The sequence below is a fragment of the Triticum dicoccoides genome, chromosome 6A, assembly GCF_002162155.2.
Source record: "Triticum dicoccoides isolate Atlit2015 ecotype Zavitan chromosome 6A, WEW_v2.0, whole genome shotgun sequence".
Taxonomy (NCBI): domain Eukaryota; kingdom Viridiplantae; phylum Streptophyta; class Magnoliopsida; order Poales; family Poaceae; genus Triticum; species Triticum dicoccoides.
In genome coordinates, this window is record NC_041390.1 from 237,710,962 (window position 1) to 237,716,582 (window position 5,621).

Sequence of the window (5,621 nt, forward strand, 5' to 3'; positions counted from 1 at the left end):
CTTTATCATTAGGAACAACAGTAATACCTCCCTTCTTAGGGACACAATGGACAGGGCTTACCCACTGACTATCAGCAACGTGATAAATTATACCCGCCTCAAGGAGCTTTAGTATCTCCTTTCTTACCACTTCTTTCATTTTAGGATTCAGCCGGCGTTGATGATCACAAACTGGCTTAGCATCTTCTTCCAAATTAATTTTATGTTGACATAGAGTGGGACTAATGCCCTTAAGATCATCAAGAGTATACCCAATAGCAGCATGGTGCTTCTTCAGAGTTTTCAATAATCTCTCTTCTTCATGCTCTGAAAGGTTAGCACTAATAATAACAGGATATATCTTTTTCTCATCAAGATAAGCATATTTAAGAGTATCAGGTAACGGTTTAAGCTCAAACACGGGATCACCCTTGGGTGGAGGAGGATCCCCTAAGATTTCAACAGGCAAATTATTTTTCAGAATAGGTTCCTATTTAAATAATACTTTATCTAATTCCCTTCTTTCATTCATAAACATATCATTTTCATGGTGTAGCAAATATTGTTCTAAAGGATCGCTAGGAGGTACGGCAATAGAAGAAATACCAATAATTTCATCCTTACTAGGTAATTCTTCTTCACGGTGTTGTCTACTGAATTTAGAAAAATTAAATTCGTGAGTCATATCATCTAAACCGACAGTAACAACAAGAACAAGAAAATCAGCAGGATATTTAGTTTTCCCACACAAGACTTCAACATCTCTAACAATTCCCATTGGTGAAATAGTATCTCTATTGGCAAGTTTAATTGTGACATCAATATCTTCCAGCTCAGCAGGTGCAATATCATGCATAACTTCTTTGTATAAGGAATAAGGTATTGCACTAGCACTAGCACCCATATCACATAAGCCATGATAACAATGATCTCCTATTTTAACAGAAATAACAGGCATGCCTACCACAGGTCTAGGTTTATCTTTATCACGGGGTTTAGCAATTCTAGCAGTTTCATTACAGAAATAAATAACATGCCCATCTATATTATCAGACAAGAGATCTTTAACAAGAGCAATATTAGGTTCAACTTTAACTTGCTCAGGAGGTGTATATGTTTTGGTATTGCTTTTACGAACCACAGTTGAAGCTTTAGCACGATCCTTTATCCTAATAGGGAAAGGGGGTTTCTCAACATAAGAAGTAGGAACAATAGGATCATTATAAGTGATAGTATTTTCTTCAACTTTAATAGGTGCAGCTACTTTTACTTCTATGGGAGGATGATATTTAAACCACTTCTCCTTGGGGAGATCAACATAAGTAGCAATAGATTCACAGAAAGAAGCTACTATCTCAGAGTCAAGTCCATATTTAGTGCTAAATTTACGAAAAATATCGGTATCCATAAAAGATTTAACACAATCAAAACTAGGTGTCATACCTGACTCCTTACCATTGTCGAGGTCCCAATCTTCAGAGTTGCGTTTAATTCTTTCCAATAAATCCCATTTGAATTCAATAGTCTTCATCATAAAAGAGCCAACACAAGAAGTATCAAGCATGGTGCGATTGTTACCAGAAAGTCGAGCATAGATTTTTTGAATAATCATTTCTCTTGAAAGCTCATGATTGGGGCATGAATATAACATTGATTTAAGACTCCCCCAAGCTTGAGCGATGCTTTCTCCTTCGCAAGGCCAAAAATTATATATATAATTGCGATCACGATGAACAAGATGCATAGGATAAAACTTCTGATGAAATTCCAATTTCTATCGTTTGTAATTCCAAGACCTCATATCATCACATAGCTTATACCATGTCGATGCATCTCCCCTCAAAGATAAGGGAAAGACCTTCTTCTAAACAACATCTCCGGGTACACCTGCAAGCTTAAATAATCCACAAACTTGATCCACATATATCAAATGTTCATCAGGATGTTTTGTTCCATCTCCTAGAAAAGGATTAGCTAGCAGTTTTTCTATCATACCCGAAGGAACTTCAAAGCAAGCATTTTCATATTCATTTTCATTAGGTTCAGTAGGTTGAGGAGCAACTCTTTGCTCTACTGGTCGGGGTGAAGATACCCCGAACAAGCCCCTCAGAGGATTACCTTCCATGGGAACAAGTGACAATAAATTTCAGCACACTATATGATTTTTTCTTTACCAAATTCCACCTACCAAAGGCGCTTCACTCCCCGGCAACGGTGCCAGAAAAGAGTCTTGATGACCCACAAGTATAGGGGATCTATCGTAGTCCTTTCGATAAGTAAGAGTGTCGAACCCAACGAGGAGCATAAGGAAATGATAAGCGGTTTCCAGCAAGGTATTATCTGCAAGTACTAAAACCAGTGGTAAAAGATAGTTTTGTGATAGGATAGTTTGTAACGAGAAACAAGTAACAAAAGTAAATAAAGTGCAGCAAGGTGGCCCAATCCTTTTGTAGCAAAGGACAAGCCTGGACAAACTCTTATATGATGTAAAGCGCTCCCGAAGACACATGGGAATATCGTCAAGCTAGTTTTGATCACGTTCATATGATTCACGTTCGGTACTTTGATAATTTGGTATGTGGGTGGACCGGTGCTTGGGTGCTGCCCTTACTTGGACAAACATCCCACTTATGATTAACCTCTATTGCAAGCATCCGCAAATACAACAAAAGTATTAAGGTAAACCTAACCATAGCATGAAACATATGGATCCAAATCAGCCCCTTACGAAGCAACACATAAACTAGGGTTTAAGCTTATGTCACTCTAGCAACCCATCATCTACTTATTACTTCCCAATGCCTTCCCCTAGGCCCAAATGATGGTGAAGTGTCATGTAGTCTATGTTCACATAACACCACTAGAGGAGAGACAACATACATCTCATCAAAATATCGAACGAATACCAAATTCACATGACTACTAATAGCAAGACTTCTCCCATGTCTTCAGGAACAAAAATAACTACTCACAAAGCATAAATATGTTCATAATCAGAGGGGTATTAATATGCATATAGGATCTGAACATATGATCTTCCACCAATTAAACCAACTAGCATCAACTATAAGGAGTAATTAACACTACTAGCAACCTACTAGCACCAATCCCGGACTTGGAGACAAGAATTGGATACAAGAGATGAACTAGGGTTTTGAGATGAGATGGTGCTGGTGAAGATGTTGATGGAGATTGCCCTCTCCCGATGAGAGGAGCGTTGGTGATGACGATGGCGATGATTTCGCCCTCCGGGAGGGAAGTTACCCTGGCAGAATAGCTCCGCCAGAGCCCTAGATTGATTCCGCCAAGGTTCCGCCTCGTGGCGGCGGAGTTTCATCTGAGAAGATGGATTTTTTCCATCGAAAGACTCAATATAGCAGAAGATGGCCACCGGAGGGCCACCAAGGGGCCCACGAGGTAGGGGGGCGTGCCCAGGGGGGTAGGGCGGGCCCCCCACCCTCGTGGGAAGGGTGTGGCCCCCCTGGTGAGGTTCTTGCGCTTAGTATTTTTTATATATTTGGAAAACATCATCCGTGAAGTTTCAGGGCTTTTGGAGCTGTGCAGAATAGGTCTCTAATATTTGCTCCTTTTCCAGCCCAGAATCCCAGCTGTCGGCATTCTCCCTCTTTATGTAAACCTTGTAAAATAAGATAGAATAGGCATAAGTATTGTGACATAATGTGTAATAACAGCCTATAATGCAATAAATGTTGATGTAAAAGCATGATGCAAAATGGACGTATCAGGGCTCGGTGATGACCTCCGTCCTGACGGTCTTGGTCTTGTTGCATCAGAGTGGGAACCTTTGCTTGATTCCTCGGGACTCCGCGCCTGCGCTTGCCTCCTTAGCACCAAAGAGGAAACTAGTACACTGCGCCCGCTGGTACCCGCCTGGCCTTGGTCGTCATGGCTCATGCCATCTAAACCTCGCTAGGTGAACCTTGCATAGATATCTCTGCTCCTCGTGAGCCAGCCTGGAGAGGCCGCCCCACGTGGAGGTCTTGGTGTTGTCTGCCTCGCAAGGCTTGTCCCCCCGCGAGGGTCTTGAGTTGTCGATGTTGAAGCTGGGCCGCACCAGGCCGTATATGGAGCCATGTTGGGCCATAGGCAGGCAAGTCTGGGTACCCCCGTTCCCAGAACGCCGACAGTAGACCCCGGGCCCAAGGCGCGCTCGAACTTGGCTTCAAGGTGAAGCCAAAGGGCAAGTGCGGAGCACCGCGGGCCCTAACCGCCTGTGGCCTTGGTTGACGCATGTTGATTGATGGGACGTGGGCGCCTCCGCTTCCCCACGCTGCCTCGGCAACCGTCCCTGGCTGACAAAAAGGCTACTGCCTGCTGCGAAGCCTTCATTGCCCTTCCTTTGTCTAGCTCCAGATCCCCTTATCCTTCTGTCCAGAAAAACTCTAGATCCGCCGAACTTCTTCCTCAATCCCGCGACCGATGGCCACCGACAAGGCGAAGTCCTCGTCCACGGCTGCGCGCTCACCCTCTTGGTTCGAGCCTGCCGTGAGCGCGTCCACCATTGCCAAGGAGAAGCACCTCGCCGCTGCGCTCCAACTGATGGCGGGCAACAGCAACAAGGGAGGAGAGACGGCGCTCCGGGTCGGCTCCGCCAAACCAGAAACCTTGGGCGGCACCTTCTACCCCTTATTCTTGCATAGTGTCTTCGCGGGGCTGGTTCCCCCTTTCTCCAACTTCTTTTGTGCTGTTCTTCGCCACTACAAGCTCCACACCCTCCATCTTCACCCTAACTCCATCCTCCTCCTATCAATCTTCGCCTTTTACTGCGAGGCATTTCTGGGGGTGATGCCCTCCGTGGTGCTGCTCCGCCACTTTTTCTACCTTCCAGTCAATGGCGGACAGTGCTCAGGGTGCGCCAACTTCATCGCGGCCAATGGCAGCAACGCAATTTCGCGGGCGGGGAAGAAGGTGGAGGACTTCTAGAACAAGTGGATCTTCATGGACGCCAAACGCTCCTACCCTCGATTGGAGCTGCCGACTGGGCTGCCGACGCCCCACGAAGGATGGTCTCACGAGAAGCTCACCGATCCCCGGGGGGCAGTTGATGGAGAAGATGGTGGCCGATCTGAAGCTGGATGACCCGAAGGCGGAGAATCTGACGGGAGCCATGATCGGCAAGGAGTTCCTGGCGCAGCGCGTGGCTCCGCTCCGGGCGCGCTCGCGCCCCCTGTGGAGGCTCAAGGGTGCGGAAGGCGACCTCCGGCTGCGCCTGGACAACCTGTCCAATGAGGAGCTGAACAAGGTCATGCACACCTTGCTCGGGAAGGACCAGGGTTGCTCCCCGGACACCCATCTTGTGCTGTACTGCCACCTTGATAGGGAGAAGATTGCCGACGCCATGCCTGTCTTCGATGAGCGCGGGCTCGTTCCTTTGGAGCCTTCACGGCCCCGGGCTCCCTGCTACCTCTTTTAGCATTGTGTTGGTTTTCCCCGAAGAGAAAGGGATGATGCAGCAAAGTAGCGTAAGTATTTCCCTCAGTTTTCGAGAACCAAGGTATCAATCCAGTAGGAGGCTACGCGCGAGTCCCTCATACCTGCACAAAACAAATAAATCCTCACAACCAACGCAAATAGGGGTTGTCAATCCCTATAGGGCCACTTATGAGAGTGAGATCTGATAG